The following is an 18,348-nucleotide window of genomic DNA, read 5'->3' on the forward strand; positions in this document are numbered from 1 at the left end:
AGCAACCCATGCTATTCTTTTGAGGTGGTTTGATGTTTGGGGGATAGATTTCATGAGCCCTTTTCCTGTCTCTTTGGTTATGTTTACATTCTCCTTACAGTTGATTATGTTTCAAAATGGGTGGAAGCCAAGCCCACTAGAACTAATGATGCTAAGGTTGTTGTAGATTTTGTCAGATTTAATCTGTTTTGCAGGTTTGGAGTACCCAAAGCAATCGTTAGTGATCAAGGAACCCATTTTTGCAACAAATCAATGCATGCCTTGCTTAAAAAGTACGGGGTTGTACACAGGGTATCCACACCATACCACCCCCAAACCAATGGATAGGCAGAAATTTCTAACAGGGAGATCAAGAGAATTTTAGAGAAGATTGTGCAGCCAAGTAGGAAAGATTGGAGTACCAGGCTTGATGATGCTCTTTGGGCACATAGGACTGCCTACAAAGCACCCATAGGAATGTCTCCTTATCGGGTTGTCTTTGGAAAGACATGTCATCTTCCAGTGGAGATTGAGCACAAAGCATACTGGGCAGTCAAGACCTACAACTTCTCTATGGATCAAGCTGGTGAGGAAAGAAAGTTGCAATTGAGTGAGTTAGATGAAATCCGCCTAGAAGCATATGAGAATGCCAAGTTCTACAAAGAAAAGACCAAGAAGTTCCATGATAGCATGATAATTATTAAGGACTTCATGGTTGGGCAAAAAGTGTTATTGTATAATTCTAGGCTTGGACTTATGAGTGATAAGTTGAGGTCTAAGTGGATTGGTCCTTTTGTTGTTACTAATGTTTTTCCTTATGGTACAGTTGAGATCAAAAGCGACTCCACAAACAAGAGCTTCAAGGTCAATGGACACCGACTTAAGCCATTTCTCACAAACCCTTCTTTAGTGGACATAGTGGTGGAAGAGACTTCCTTACTCCACCCTACTCTTCCTCCACCATGACTTAGGGAGTTTTTTTCTTTTCCTATCTCCTTCTTTACTTTTATTATATTTGTCCGATTCTATTTGATGGTTTAATTGCTTTAATCTTTTACTTGTGCTACATTGAGGACAATGTGTTGTTTAAGTATGGGGGGAGTGTTCTTTGGTTTTGCTAGTTTTGTTGGTTTTGTTAATTTTGTTAGTTGTGTTAAATTTGTTAATTTTGTTAGTTTTGTTGGGTTTCTAGTTTAATATTTTAGGTCAATTCTGTTTGCATGTACAACTTTACATATTTTTCTTTGAATTATAGGATATGTTCAAGTAATGGGTAATTGTTTTGAAAATAAAAGTCTCTTGACATTTTGTGATTTGAAATCCTTGTTTTTCCTCTACATGTCATGATAGTTTTGAAAGCTCAATTTGAAAGTGATAAGTTTACCTTTGTGAGAATTTGAGCCATCCATCATCATAATCATTTGGTGTGTTTTGCCCCATTGATTGCTTGCACAATAGCCTTGGCTTGATTCTTATTGATGCTTCCTAATTCACATGCATATTTGGAAATGATTTAGGCAATTTTGTTCTTATAAGCCTCTAGCCAAATGGACTTACCTTGAATTAATTCCTTTGATAGCTGTTTGAGCCTATGTTTCCATTTCTTTGTTTTGAAGCTCATTACAAGCCTTAAGTGAAAAACCATGATCTCACCTTAACCTTAAGGAATTTTGGAGCTTTTGGAATTGTTTTAGGAATAAGTGTGGGGGGTTTTTTGTTGGATAACATGTTTTGTTGGCTATGCTTCATGATGTATTTTGGGCCATACTTGATGTACATTGTATATTGGTTAAATGTTGGACATGCTGAAAGATATGCTATTTCTCAAATGCTACACTTCAAAAAAAAAAGTTGAATCAATTCGAAAAAAGAAAAAGAAAAGCAAGAAAGTTGAGTGAATAAGATCTTAAATGGAAAAAGAATGATGAGACTCTTGGTTCTACTCTTTGTGTTTAAATTTTATCTTTAGGTTTTCTTTTTTTTTTTCTTAATATGCACTTATTCCCCATTGCTCCTCTATTCCTTTGGGATTTAGCTACTTATTCCATATTTTTCCCTACCTTGTTCTAAGCCCCACTACAACCTTAAAAGACCTTTTGATCCTCATGTGCTTGTGTTTATGGGTTGATTGTCAATTTTAGAATCTTGCCAAGTTTACGTGGTGTTGGTTTTCATGGGTGCTTTGAGGGTAAATAGTAGCCTAGACACTTGAGAGATAAAGTGTATATCTTGTGAGACTTTATCACTTTTCATTCTTGAGCTGATTAACTATTTTGCCATGATTGGATTGCTTGGATGATTTTCACGAACGTCTTGACTCTTTGGATCTCTTCATGTTAGATGTTACCCATTCCTTTCATTCCTTTATGTTCATTGAGAAATATGTGAATGTTTTTGTTTGTCTCTCTTTGATATCCTTGGATTTTGTTCTTTGTTTCATTTTGCCCAAGAGTGCAAAAGGCTAAGTATGGGGGATTTTGATGTGCCATTATTTTCTCCTATTTCTTAAACCTTTTTGCACCATTTTAATTACTGACTAATCTTAATTGTCAAATTAATTAGGCAGTTTTATTATTTGGGCTAATTCATCTAATTTGATATTTTTAATCTAATTTCAGGAATTAATGATGCATTGAGCTTAATCTGGATTTTGGTTGTGGACTTAAAGAGGGCAAATAAAGCAACATTTACCTTAGTTAATTTCTAATTAGGAGATTGCAATTTTATTTTATGTTGTTCAGTGTTTAATTCGTTTTGGGCCACAATAATGTAATAGGGCCTAGTGACTTTGAGTGACCCTTATAAATAGTAGCCTTGGGATTCGTGTAAGGGGGATTCCATTATTCAGAGCATAGGATTTTAGGGTTTTACATTTTTAGCTTTGGATTACTGTTCACATTAAGTCATTTTGCATTTTTCTGCTTTCAATTGCAATTTCATTTTTTTTTCTATTCCTTCTTCTGCTTTCATTTACGTTTTATGCTTTTAGTTTCATTTACGTTTTCTATTTTTGTTGAAATTTTGGAAGGCTAAATTTCTGATGTTGTTTCCTTCTGAGGACGAAGCTAAACTCTCTTCGAGGTTTTGTTTATAATGTAGCTTCCTGGCAGTTTTCCCTTCACCAATTAACCCATATTCGTTACTGTTAATCTATGCACGCTTCGTGTTCGATTAATTGCCTCTGTGCTTAACTTACGTTCGTGCTTAATGAACGAAGGCTAAATTGGTGTATGTGTTGCTTAATCACATATTGACAACCCTAAATTGATTTTCGCTTAGTAAATTAAAATAGAGTTGGATTAAGTGGTTAACTGTTATGGACGAATTCTTCATAACCTAGGACAAGAGAATGACTTTTGAATCACAGGAAACAACATGTTTTTAATACTATTAATTTCATATTCCAGTCCGCTTGTTATTTAATTCACAAAACAAACAACCCCCCCAATTGTTACTGTTATTACGAAGCATATTATGAACATTTGGTTAGTCATTGCTCGTTGGGAAACGACCTAGGATCACTTCCTAGTTACTGCATTCTAATGTTTATTTGATTCGGGTACAACCTCGATCAGCTTCCAGCTGCTACCAAAGGATTAAATTAGGGTAAACCAACACCAATAATTATAATCAACAAAATTATACCATAGCAGCTAGCTATGTGAGTGAAACGACATACAAAAATCACTTTATTAATGTATGATAAAAGACTATACATAATTGGATAGAAGCTCTTCATAGGATATGGTTATAGCCTACCAACATTGAGCCAAACGCATGAAAAACACCTTTTGAAGATGAGACAGTCTATCTCGTAGGATAGGTAGTACGTGGATTGACTTCTTTTCATGCAAGTCATTGCAAAGGGCTAACAATGACAAGCTCTTTATTAAATGGACTATCTTGCTTGGCCTACAAAAGAAGTTGAGTTTTTTTTTTCCAACCGTTCAATATTTATAATTAATTATAATTAAAATTTTTTTTTAAAACAAATACTTCTTAAAAGTCAAATTTTTAAAACCACATTTTTTTAAAATAAATGACTTGCCATAATTGAATTACACTATTCCATTCTCACAAGAGATGTTGAGTTACAAAACTTTTCTAACCTTATCATAGTTTAAATTGAAGGCATTTGTTATCTCATACAAACTACAAAGGATATGCACTCACGGGCCTCCTCTAAGAGTCTGTTTAGATCAATGGTTAGTGGGAAATCCATGATCACATTGTACCTACAAAACAAAACCCCCACAAAATACATATTTTGAAATGCAGACTTCATATAATAAAACCAAGTTACCACAATAGTCAACAATGCTACCTCTGTGTAACATCTATGTTATGGCAAAGAGTGCACCTGTTTAGTTTGAGGTCAACTTTGTGAACCAATTTCTTGTCATCAGCTGAAAAAGGAGACGAAAAGAAGCATGTTCTCACAGTTTCATAGATATTATCCGCACTATTGAAAACAAGTAATCAATACACTTTTTTTTCTTCTTTACTTTTTGTTGGAAAAATAATTTATGGCAAACCGAACAAATTATTGGTTGAGACGCGGATAATGTCTCTTTCTTTAAGACGTTTCGTGGCACTGCCCAAAAATTGTGCAAGCAGACTATCAACCACGAAGTCTCCAAGATTAAACAGCCTAGATCACTGTATAAGATTCCCACTTCACTTAGGGAACCTTTCTAGAATTACACCCTCTTATATGACTTGAAAAGTCACTCTAAAGCCAACCAAAAATATCAAGTCACTCTAATAGCCAACCGAAAGAAAGAGGGAGAAGTTTGCTGGAAATGCATCGGCTGAGATATAGGAGGAAGAAAGAAAAGTTGAGGAAATGCTTCTCAACTGGGGCAAAAAAACTGAAGAAAGGGGATCTCTATATATAGGGAGTGAAACACTATTCAAGTGTTTACCCTGAACAATGTGGGACTTGAAGTGTTTTTTTTCAAACTTTCAACCATTCTCCTTTGTTCTAATAATCCCCCTCTAGAAATTTGAAAAGAAGATTTTCAAGGATTTCATAAAATTGTGCATAAACAAAGGTGTCATACAACTTGAACCTTTGCATAGTGAGTAAGATTCAGATTTTACTAGAGTGACTCGAAGTCTTGAACTCTATTTCCGACATCAAACCACACACAACCTTTTCATAGGTGTATTCTATAAAATCTGTGCGTTAAAGGCCATACATGTCTATCCCGGTATAATGAACGCTCTAGAAATTTTTGCCCAAAATTTTATATGAAGCGGCCCCCACTTCCACATTCACATAGGTGAGTTATCAAGAGTACCCCTGTAGCCTAGGTACTCCACTCAACATAGAGTATAGATCTCATTAAGAATTAAGAATTTTTTCATAACTCATCCTCTTGTTACTTCAGGAATCATGCTGCATTCACTTATAATAGCATGTTCATCTCATATCACTTCATAACTTGTTATTACCCATTGAACCTAGTTCTTGGGATCTCCAGTCATTTAGGTCGGGTTACCATCATGAATGATCATCGCAGTAAGGGCAATAGTCCTATTCTTTTAGAAGTTTTATAGACTTTCTCTCTAGCTAATCCTTTCGTCAAAGGATTTGCTAAATTATCATTAGTGCGTACGTGATCCACTCTAACAGCTCCCGTTGAGAGTAATTCTCTAACAGTGTTGTCCTTACGACATATCTGTCGTTTCTTACCATTGTAATAACAGTTCTCAATTTTTGCAATTGCCGTGGTACTATCGCAATGGATCAACACAGCTGGTATCGGTCTTTCCCATAAAGGAATCTCTGCAAGTAGGCTTCTCAGCCAACTTGCTTCCTTACTAGTAGTTTCTAGTGCTATCATCTCAGATTCCATAGTGGATTGAGCTAAGATAGTCTGTTTCTTTGACTTCCAAGAAACAGCCCCACCAGCTATGCTAAATATATAGTCGCTGGTTACTTTGGAATCATCTGAAAGAGTGTTCCAATCTGCATTGTTGTATTCTTCAAGTACAACGGGAAACCTTTTATAATGTAATCCAAGGTTTATGGTTCTTTTAAGGTACCTCATTACCCTTTCAATAGTGTGCCAATGCTCCATACTAGGTCTATTGATAAACCTGCATAATAATCCCACAACTTAGGCTATGTCGGGTCTAGTACAATCAGTGGCATACCTAAGGCTGCCAATGATACTTGCGTACTCAGTTTGTCGTATACCTTCACCAGTGTTCTTAAACAGTTTTACACTTGGATCGTGTACTAGCAGGTTTACAATCAAACTAGCCATATTTCTTTAAGATCTTATCAATGTAGTGAGATAGATCTAGAGAAATTCCCTCTTTTGACTTGGTAATCTTAATACCAAGGATTACACTTGCTTCTCCGAGGTCTTTCATATCAAAGTGGTTACACAACAATGATTTCACATCGTTCACTACATGAATATTTGAACCAAATATGAGAAGGTCATCGACATATACACATATGATAGTGCAAATATTATTTACAAATTTGTAGTAAATGCATTTGTCACTTTCATTCACCTTAAACCCATTCGAGACTATTAAGTTATCAAACTTTTCATGCCACTGCTTAGGTGCTTGTTTTAGACCATACAAAGATTTATCTAACTTGCAGACTTTATCTTCTTGTCCATGAATCAGAAACCCTTCAGGTTGCTCCATATAGATTTCCTCTTCCAATTCACCATTTAAAAAAGCAGTTTTAAAATCCATTTGGTGTACCACTAGACTGTAAATAGCAGCAAGAGATATTAGCAACCAAATAGATGTTATTCTAGTGACTGGTGAAAAGGTGTCAAAGAAATCCACATTCTCTCTTTGCCTAAAACCCTTGGCTACAAGGCGAGCCTTGTATTTATCAACAGTACCATCAGGTTTTAGTTTCTTTTTCAAGATCCATTTACAACCAATTGGTTTGCAACTTGGAGGCAAGTATACTAAATGCCAGGTTTTGTTAGATTCTAAAAAATCCATCTCATCATTAATGGCTTCTTGCCACAAGTCAGCATCCAAAGAAGACAAAGCTTCTTGGAGGTTTGATGGATCCTCCTCTAATGTATAGGCCATATAATCGGACCCATAGTCTTTAGCAATTCTTGCTCTCTTACCTCTTCGAGGCTCTATTTATGGTTCTGGTTGTGCAAGATTTTCACTACTAATAGCAGGAAGGTGACTGGATGAAGTACCCCCAGTACCCCCACTATTCCTTTATTTAAAAGGAAATTTATTTTCATAAAAATCAGCATCATTTGACTCTATGATCACTTTTGCGTTTAGGTCATAAAACCTATACGCTTTGCTATTAATAGCATAACCAATGAACACACATTCATAGGCTCTACTTGCGAGTTTAACCCTCTTGGGGTCTGGGATCCTTACATAGGCCAGACATCCCCAAGTTCTCAAATAAGATAAATTTGGTTGTCTTTTCTTTAATATCTCATAGGGAGATGTCTTGCTTTTCGATTTGGGGATTCTATTTAGCACATAACAAACATTTAATAAAATTTCGCCCCACCAAAAAGATGTTGCACTAGAACTCAACATAGTAGCTATAACTAATTCTGTAAAAGTTCTATTTTTTCTTTCAGCTTTACCGTTCATTTCAGGTGAATATGGAGCAGTTGTCTCATGTATGATTCCATGCAAATTATAAAACTCATTAAACAAACTAGAATCAAACTTTGTGCCTCTATCACTTCAAAGTTTCTTAATTTTCTTATTGAATTGATTTTCAATTTCTGTTACATATAACTTAAACATGTCAAGCACTTCACTTTTATTTATCATAAGATATATATATGTATAATCAGAGCAGTCATCAATAAAAGTGATAAAATATCGTTTTCCATTTCTGGTCAACGTTCCATCAAATTCACATATATCAGAATGTATTAAGTCCAATGGCTCAGATTCTTTAACTATTGATTTATGTGATTTCTTAGTTATTTTAGATTGACTGCAAAAAACACATTTTTCAAAGTGATTTGAAGATAGCTTTGGAATAAAACCTAAGTTACTCATGTTAGAAGTGTGTCATACCCTAATTTCGTCCGGGGACCATTGTTTGTTGGCATGCGACTTTCGCTTGACCACCTCAAAATGTTTAACACCCATCGTTGTGGAATCTGTAAAGTTCCAAGATGTTTCGAGAATAAACCGATCAAAAACATGAAAACAAGAGTGTATTTAGCAAAGTGGGGTGTGTGTAAATAAACTGTTATACTCTAATTTCATTCGAGGACCATTGTTGATCGCTTCGGAAGGCTTAACACTCATCACGGTGGAATCCGTAAAGTTTCTTGAGATTTTGGAAAGAAAACGGCCAAAAACACAAAAATTGGGGGGGGGGGGGGTGACCTTATCAATATAGGAGTGTAAATAGCAATTCAAATCTAGGCCCTTCCAAAATATTTTGGAAATTGGGTTGCTTAAGGAGGAAGCAACTGGGCGGCAAGCTCCTCCACGTTGTTGAAAAATGGTTTCTGGGGCTTTCGTGGCTTCCGTAATGCTTCCGTAAAATTTCTGAAAACCTTGGGTAAACATATTTCACTTTACATTGGTGGAAGGGAAGAGAAAAAAAGATGAAAATCAAATTCGAAACACTTCCGTAACTTTTCCGTAATGTACGAAAAGGGGGGTGAACTTAGTAATTGGGGTGCGCTTAGAAATCTTCCTCAAGAAGCCTCTGGGCGGCAAGCACCTCTCTTTTCCCTATAAATAGGGGAGGGGGCTGTTTCAAAAATATTTCGGACCCTTTGGCTATGCATTTTGCCTGTTTTGGGGTGAAAAAATGTGTTTCGTGAAGAAAATCCAAGTCGAGGTGCTTCCGCAACGCTTCCGTAAACGATTCTGTGGAAATTCTTCATCGTTCTTCACCGTGCTTCGTTCGTTCTTCATCATTCTTCAATCTTCAACCAGTAAGTTCCCGAAATTGAATCTTTCAATTCATTCTATGCACCCTTAGTGCTCCCTACTTGTTTTCTGTATTTTCACTTTAATTTCGCTTACTTTCAGTTTTCTTTTCTTCCGCTTTAACGAGCTTTTTACCATTTATTTAAGTCGTTTTCTCACCTAATAAATCGTAAAATGAATTTCAACCGATCATTTGAGTTGTAATCTCATTTAATCACTGTTAAAACAAAATCTAACCGATCGTTCACGATGTAACCACGGTTAAACCAAAAAAAGAAAAATAATAATAAAATAATCAAAATATCTTGAAAAATAATAATAAAATAATCAAACTATCTTTGAATAAAATAATCAAAAAAATCAATCGAACATTTTTCTTTGGAAGTTTCCTTGAATGAATTGACTAATAACCAAAGCGAAACTAAGGCTAAAATCAACTATCAAATCGAGCTTCGTCTGCAAAAGTCTCTCAAAACCGTTTTAAGGTCCAACGCCTTAAACGGTTCTCTTTGCTTTTATCAGTTAACCTGGACCGTTCAAAAGCATAAAATCAACACATAACTTTATCGCTTTTGCAAGAACTACGTAGGTCTGATTTCCTCATTGCAATTGAGGATACGTAGGAGCAAAAGCCCCGCTTTTGTCGACCACCCCAAGAGATCGTTAATGGTCCAACGCCTTAACGTTTCTCTCCTTTCAAAATCAAAGAGATTGTTAATGGTCCAACACCTTAACATTTCTCTCCTTTCAAAAGAATCAAAAGATCGTTTAAATGGTCCAACGCCTTAAACGACTTTTGTGCGGTTAAAGTCGATCTTGCAGAAAAAGATCAAAACAACTTAACCAACGTTTAGTTCTAAAAGAACTACGTAGGTCTGATTTCCTCATCGGAATTGAGGATACGTAAGAGCGAGGGAAACACCCTTGTCGACCACAAAAAGATAAAAAAATACAAAATACATAAAAAGACATAAAAACGTAAAAAAGGGAAAATAAAACAAATCAAAGACATGATTTTGCACACTTGATTAAAGGTCGTCTTCCCTTGTGACGGACGCGTGGGGTGCTAATACCTTCCCCGTGCTTAAAAAAAACTCCCAAACCTTTCATGATTAAAGTTTGTAGACCACACCTTTCCAGTTTTTCCGAAGTTTTCCTCAAATAAATGTTGGTGGCGACTCCGCGCATTTTCCTCTCGTGGAAGACGCACCCGTGAGCCCCGCATCGCCCTCTCGCCGAAGGGTAGGTTGCGACAGTTGGCGGCTCCACTGGGGACTGTTTTTAGAGAGTTAGGCCTTCTAATCTCGTGCAATATCATGACTTCCTCTTTTGTCGGTTCCCTTTTATTTCTCTTACGTTCTTATATATAACTCTTTGATGATTTTAGTGTGTTTTTGAAATGTATGCAGGAGATAGATATTTATTCATTTGATGCACACAAACACCAACACTATTTGTACACACGGTGAGTTGAAATGGGGCCCTATACCCGAGTCCATGGGAACATAAGGAGTGGAGGTGAATCTGTTGTCATGCTGAGTCTCCGACTTGCTTGATAACAGTGAACCCTCATCTAGAGTTTTTCTCTTTGATAGCATGTTGTTGCTGGTAGTCCCTACTGCCGCAATATGTTTTTTTGAAGAGGATGATACCTCTAGAAACCATCAAGAGAGATATGACCACCTTGGGAATTATCACTAAAAGGCTTTTAGTTCCTCCCGTTTAGGTCCCTAAAATAAGGGCACGAAGTGAACACGCTGCGTGCGTTTTAAACACTGCCATGCATATAACCTAAATGTCCTATACGCCTTTGCTGTATGATTATCTGAGGATATTGTCATGCTGTGTACATCCCAGTGTTACGCTTTTCCGCATCTGCATCATGTCGTCACGCATGCGTTGTATGTTGGTCTTGTCTTTTGTCACGGGAAGCTGGAAGGTCCATATCACCTTTTTAACTGCATACATGGGGCACTGCACCCCCCGAATGCGCAAGTAAGAAGAGAGGATTTTCCAGGCTCTTGTGACCGTAAATGCATTCATATCATGCATCGCATAAGCATCTCTTCATGGCATCGTAATGGACGTATCATTCCTGCATTTGTCACTTATCATTTCATGCATTGCATTTTGCATAAGTCATTTCATCACCATGTATCTGCATCTAACATGCTTTTTGCATACCTTTTATTTTCATGTTTACTCATGCATGACCTTGCGTTTTCCTCTACAAAACAAAAACAAAAAAGGAAGCATGAAAATTCACACTGCATTCTTAGTTGCATGTGTTTGGTACCATGAGCCAACCATGTTGGGATCATAAACCCATTTCTAAAAAAAAACAACAAAAAAAAATGATTGAGCATGATACCTAATGCGTGGTTAACTAAGAAAAGATGTTTCTTCGGGCATCTCAATTTCATAATTACATTTGCCATGCAAAGCTTAAGTATGCTCGAGTCATTCATCTCTGTGAAATGTTGTCAAATTATTGGCAATTGAAATTGCCATTCCTTGGCTTATGGGGTTGAACCAAGATCAGGCTTTTACGAAAAAGGTTAATCAAGTCAAGTTGAAGTATGGAAGTAACCATCTTGCAAAAATTGGGGCAAAAGAGGGATCGGGTTACATCACTGCTTCGTCTACTGCCAAACACATTTAGGACTGTTGATGTCCTTGTTACTTCTAGTTTCACATTGACAACGATGTCATGGACCATGTTGAAAATCTAAATTGATTCAACCTCATGTCTTGCGCAAAAATTCGTAATACTTCAACTGTGCATCATTCGCATACATCCATGCTTTTCATTGGTTGCATTGCTCATTGCATTCTTTCCTTGAAAAAAAATGAACTTAATCATTGTTATCAAAAGGAAAGAACACGCTTTACGGCGCCCTTACCGAACCCGTGCTAGAGCTAGAGTAATGGATGAAGTAGAGGAGGTGCAAGAGTAGATGAAGGCCGACATGGAGGCCATGAAAGAGCAAATGGCCACAATGATGGAGGCCATGATGAGCATGAAGAAGATAATGGAAGCCAATGCGGTTGCAATTGTCGCTACCAGCGCTGTTGCTAAGGTGAACCCGATGCCCCCATCTGGCCTCAACCAAATGAATCATCCAACCTCAGATATGGTAGGCAAAGATTTGGGAAGTACGGGCGGCCCTCATTATGCGCAAATTCAAAACAAGCACGCCTTCCCGCCATATGGCTTGCCTCCCAACTATACACCACCCAATTTGGCGTACACTCCCAATGAGAATGTCAATAACTCCACTCCCATACTCATTGAGAGCCAACAACCCCAAACTGATCATGCACATGTCTCTCAAACCGTGGGGGAGACACATGAAATTCCCCACCATAATCTAGCCGACCTCGAGCCTTGCCTCGGATATGCCACTGAAGGGCAAGCAGTTGGTGGTATACCCCTGCAAAACACTTTGGAGGGCCCTCAGTATCACCCACAACCACACCCTTTGCATTCCACAGCGGGTAAAAAACCCTTATGCTATGGCAGAAATGGGAGAAGTTGGATCATCTAGAGGAAAGGCTCAGGATCGTTGAAGGAGGCAGAGATTATGCCTTTACTAACGTAGAAGAGTTGTTCCTAGTACCCAAACATGGTCATTCCCAAGTTCAAGGTGCCAGACTTTGACAAGTACAAGGGGACTACTTGCCCTGAGAACCATCTAAAGATGTATTGTCAGAAGATGGGGGCATACACAAAAGATGGGAAACTGCTGATACATTTCTTCCAAGAAAGTCTTACTGGGGCAGCTGTCACCTGGTATACTAACTTGGAACCTTCCTGAGTCCATTCGTGGAAGGACCTAATGGTTGCCTTCCTTAGGCAGTATCAGTATAATTCTAATATGGCTCCGGATAGGATGCAACTACAGAGCATATGCAAGAGGGGGCACAGATCATTCAAAGAATACGCCCAAAGGTGGAGGGATCCGGCAGCTCAAGTGGCACCTCCAATGACGAAGAAAGAGATGATCACAATAATAGTAGACACATTACCAGTGTTTTACTATGAAAAATGGTGGGGTACACACCTTCAAGCTTTGCAGATTTGGTCTTCGCCGGCAAAAGGATCGAAGCGGGTTTGAAAAGAGGCAAATTTGATCATCCTACTTTGATGAGTGAGAAAGCTAGGGCAAATGAGGAGGATGAGAATGAGGGAGAAACCCTTGCTATGACTGCCATTCCTACACGGTCAAATTTCCCATCAGCCCAACAATGTCATTACTCATCCAATAACAGTCCCTCTCACCCAATCATCCACAAAGGCTATCCCTAAATCAACCACAAAGTATGTCTACCGCACTTCCAATGACGAACACCACCTTTAGCACAAACCAAAACACCAACCAAAAAGGAATTTTGCAGCAAAAAGCCTGTAGGATTCACCCCAAATTCCGGTGTCATATGCGAACTTGCTCCCATATCTACTCAATAATTCAATGGTTGCTATAACCCTAGCTAAGGTTCCTCAACCTCCATTTTTCTAAGGATACGACTCAAACGCAACATGTGCATATCATGGAGGAGTTCCAGGACATTCCATTGAACACTGTATGACCTTGAAGCGTAAGGTGCAAAGTCTAATTAATGCAGGCTGGCTGAAATTTGAGGAGAATCGCTTGTTAATCCTAACATTGACAAGCAACACCACACATGGGGCAATTTTGAAAGCTGTTGTTAGATGTCTCTAATGACTCATCATGATTTTCAAGTTTATGCCATTATTGTAAAACACTTTTACAATGCTAAATAAAATGGATAAATTTGACATCTTTGTCCCTCATCCTCTCATAATTACATCTTTGCTTCCACTGAAATATAGGTGCAAGCCATTGGTTTGTTTGCTCAAGCGACCTGTGCTCTTGAGTTTGGACTTCCAAGACCATTCAATAAGAAATTACTCGTGCTACACATTTGGTGGGGGTGCCGTAAAACAACGAGTAAAGCAAAAAAAAGTTTAATAAAAAAAGCATTTGATTGACTGTGTTTTCAAGTAAAATATAGACGTTCATGTGACCTCATTTTATCATTCCGAAAATTTTGTCTTTTTTAGAGAGAAGTGAGTTATCAAGAATAGGAGTCATTTGACTTAACCTGTCAACTAAAAAAATCCTTCAACTATTTCTCGTCCTTGAAAAATTCTTTTTGCGAGAATCAACCGCTTTTTTCATTCTTCCTTGCTACAAGGTTGTGAAAACAAGACAACGATGGATACCTCAGAGCCCTACACTGGGGCAATGAAAGGCACCATGCAAAAACCTCAATCGAACCTAGGGCAGATTATAAGTTCTCACCCAATAGGTTCCCTATTACAAGGTCACGATGAAAGACAACGATTGGTACCTCAAAGCCCTACACTGGGGCAATGAAAGGCACTATGCAAAAACCTCAAGCGAACCTAGGGGTAGATTAGAAGTTCTCACCCAATAGGTTCCCAGCTACAAGGTCATGACGAAAGATAACAATTGGTACCTCAAAGCCTTACACTGGGGCAATGAAGGGCACCGTGCATGAGCCTCAAGCGAACCTAGGGGCCGATCAATAGTTCTCACCCGTCGATATTTTTAAACAAAAAAAAGGGATTGAAAAACCCTGGGATTTCAATGGATTGATTAAATGGCTCCATCACCGTCACTCCAAAATGGTCAAGTGTTTAAATCAAATAGAACATACACTTTGAGGGAGTTCCCGGAGAGATTTGCAAAAGATAGGATGAGGTTGCATGAATTATCACCTCTTTCAAAAGGACAGTCAATCTGTGTTTTCCGAAAAAAATCAAATCAAAATCAAAATCACAAAATAGGGAAAGAATGTGTGGCGTCCCTAAATAATGACTGGTTTAATAGTAATGATTTAAATAACAAAAACCATGGGAATTTTTTTTTCTTTTTCGTTTCTTTCTCTTTTTCACAATAATTAAATTCAGAAGGAAAATCATCACTATAGAGTCCTGAATGGCCAGTTCGCAACTCTATTCGGAGTCATTTCTTTCTGATCACGCATAACCTCTAAACTATTCTGCTCTTTCAAAAATAAAAGTATACCAGCCATCGTTTTAGGTCGTCACGAGTAAAATAATAAAATAAAATACAGTCGGTAAACTCTCTTGCAAATAAAGTTTGTTAACACATTCTTTTCAAATGACAAGATTAATCATAAGTACATTCATCATCGAAAGCTGTCCAAAATATGGGAGTTTTGCAAAATACATAGTGTTATCCAGAGCAAAGGTATCCAATGTGGTGGCTTCAGCCACATGTATACATTCATCAAATTCCTATACAATAGGTCTACCCATACAAAAAACAAAAGAGTAAACCTAATTGTCTGTACTAGATACACCCACCCCCAAAAAGTATATAATCCTAGTCTAAGGAGCCGTCTGCTATGATGAAGAACCTCCGCTAGTCGCTATCCCTCCAGGACCGCTCTCCTCCGTAGAGTCTGCCTCAGATGCCGACATGACGTCCTCGGGAGAATCCACCTCAGGGAGTGGGTCCTCATCACCCTCTAGAAAGTCAAGAGCATCCACAGCAGGCTCAGAAGGTAGCTCCTCTGGGTCCTCCTCAGGGTCTTCCTCAGATGACGTCACCTCTATCACTTGGACTGGCTCCACTAGTAGATATGGAGTAGGTGTAGGTAATATCCACTCCACAGTGTGCTGAAGCGTGCGTGATGGTTCCTCTGGATGTACCAACGAAGTAGCCATGAGTCGGATCGTGCCACGAAATCGGCACCTCGCATTGCCTTCAAGCGTCTCCCAAACTCCCTCTAGGCACTCCATCTCCACTCGGTCATGGATGAATTGCGCTGCCATCACGATCAACAAGAAATAAAAGAAAAGGGGGTAGACTCTTTCACGAGAGACCTAACTACAGTAGCAACACAATGCGTCCCATAACCACTACATGCAATTAAAAGGTGTGCCTCAAGGCTTTTCTTCTCTGGTAATCGATTACACAACATTGGTAATCAATTACCAGAGGCCAAACTCGAGTTACACAACTTCAGAACATGAAAACCTACAATATGCATTGTGTAATCGATTACACATAACTGGTAATTGATTACCAGTGGCCTGTTACTCTGTGTAATCGATTACACAGTATTGGTAATCGATTACCAGAGGCCTCCACAACATACTGTCTCTATTTCTAAGCCTAGTAATCGATTACACCCATTGGTAATCGATTACCAGAAGCCCTCTCACGTTCCTGATCCCATTTTTAGGCCTGGTAATCGATTACACACCCTTGGTAATCGATTACCAGAGACCATCTTAACTTCCTGTCTTCATTTTTAAGCCTTGTAATCGATTACCCACCCTTGGTAATCGATTACCAAAGGCTATATTCCACATATTACTCAAGATCCATAGCTGGCCAGCCACCACACAAGCCTCCTTGCTTTGTGGTCTTTGTTCTTTTATCGGTTGACTGCCAGGAGCTCGCCTGTTTAGGTACATCACAGGTTCTCACTGACTGACTATGCCCGGGTTGGGTCGGGATTGGTCAAGCTTGGTTTTGGGCAATAGCACCCCACCCGACGTCCCCAAGGTCTCCTGACCCCTGCGACATATCTCTAGGTACCACTCTGTGGTCAATGAATAAAAGTAGGAAGTCTCACCCTTCCACACTTCCTCACTTCAAGCTTGTAGGATTATGGGGTACCCATCATATGTGATACTAGGTGGCGATCGGGCGATGGTGCAAGTCGACTTTCCACATCCACAAATCACACATAAATCCACCATCCCCAGTTGCCTACCTTCAACTGAGCTCACGTACTCCCACGTAGCCCTTATCCTCGTTCCTCTCAACACCGAGTCCCCATCAATCCCTCCAAGCTTCCACAACATCCAAGCAATTCAACATCCAAACATCATGCACTATCAAAAACAAGAAAACAGGGCAGAGGCAGAAAACTCTGCCCAACACACAAACCAATACCACAGCTTTCCTTACTCACATACCCCAGTAACATTCTCTTTGTTCCAATTCGTTCACCATTGGATCGACTCGAAAATTTTACTGGAGGTCCCTAGTACATAAGTCTACATTTTGACCGTTGGGATCTGCTAGAAAACGTCCAGAACACAATATGTACTACCCTTTTCGACAACCAGCAACACACAACACTTTTTGCACAAACACAATTTTCTGCTGCACAAAATTTGACAGCTTTTTGCTGCACAAATTGGGCAGATGTCGAAATCCCCCTTGCCATAATCCAAATTTGCTCAAATTGGATCCTACAAGTCCTAAATAAAGTATAAATCATACCTAAACCAAAGACAAGCTTCAGACCAAAGCAACTCAAAATCTAGGTATCTAAAACCCCTCAATTTAGTGGATTTTCAAGGTTTGAGAAGTGATAATGAGAATGGGGTAATTTTGGAGCAAACTCTCATCTCACACAAGTCTATAACATTAATCTAAACTCGCTCAAACTGGTTTTACGACGAAAACTCTACCGAATCAAAATTTGACTCCTCAACCCCCAATTTACCCTAGAAATGACTCTTGCCCTCACTTTGGTCATTCATTTTCCTCCTTTGCACAGCCCAAGCTTTCCCACAGTCCTAAATGACATTTCAAACTAGGATTAACTCACTTTAACCTCCAATTACCACTAAATCCAGATTTAGCTTTTCAAATCCTTAAAGCATCGCATTTTTCCACTCATATCACTACATTCTCACTTTTTAACCCTAGGTTAACTCTACCCTTCATCTCTATCAGTTTTCCATCAGCCATTTCAGCATACAAGCATCATCATAAAAACCCTAAAACAGAATGGGTAAGCTTGACTCATACCAAACATGACAAGTTTAACATGCTTTCATCAAATTTCTTCACAAATAACTATCATGAGGCATAAACCTAGTAAAACTACCCATCATAACTCCCAAAACCCAATACCCACAAAAATTCATGTGAGAAGAAGTCTACCCAAACCTGAAATGTGAAGTCCCAGAATGGAGAGGTGCGCTTCACGACTCCGAAAATGGCTTCCTTTCGCGATTTGGAGCAGAAATGGTGTGCAAAGGTTGGAGCTTTGATGGAGCTTCAATGGTGAGGAAGAAGAAAGGAATAGCAACGTGAGAAAGAGAGGGAGAAAAGCTTCTGAAATTTTGGGCTGAGTGAGGAGAGAGAACGTGGCTTTTAGTTTAAAAGGCTTTTCTCTTCTTTTTTTTTTAAAAGATGTGCCACATGTCTTCTTTTGAGTGGAGCAAAAAGGGACCCACTTTTTCTCTTGATGTGACTCATTCTCAGTCACAAGAAGAGAAAAATCTGACCTTTTGAAATGCTAAAATCCTGCCTCGATTTGTGTGTCGTTTCTCTGGTTCCAGTCCCTCGCGCTCTCTGCACCCGTTCAAAAAGTTCTTGGATCAACGGGGTAGCTTGATTG

The 18,348-nt window shown here is 38.7% G+C and overlaps 1 pseudogene; it reads left to right on the forward strand.

Annotated features, from left to right (window-relative positions):
• The window catches only part of LOC106794816 (uncharacterized), a 189,022-nt pseudogene that overhangs the window by 118,694 nt on the left and 51,980 nt on the right, over nucleotides 1-18,348 (forward strand).

The sequence above is a fragment of the Glycine max genome, chromosome 10 (assembly GCF_000004515.6).
Source record: "Glycine max cultivar Williams 82 chromosome 10, Glycine_max_v4.0, whole genome shotgun sequence".
Lineage (NCBI taxonomy): Eukaryota > Viridiplantae > Streptophyta > Magnoliopsida > Fabales > Fabaceae > Glycine > Glycine max.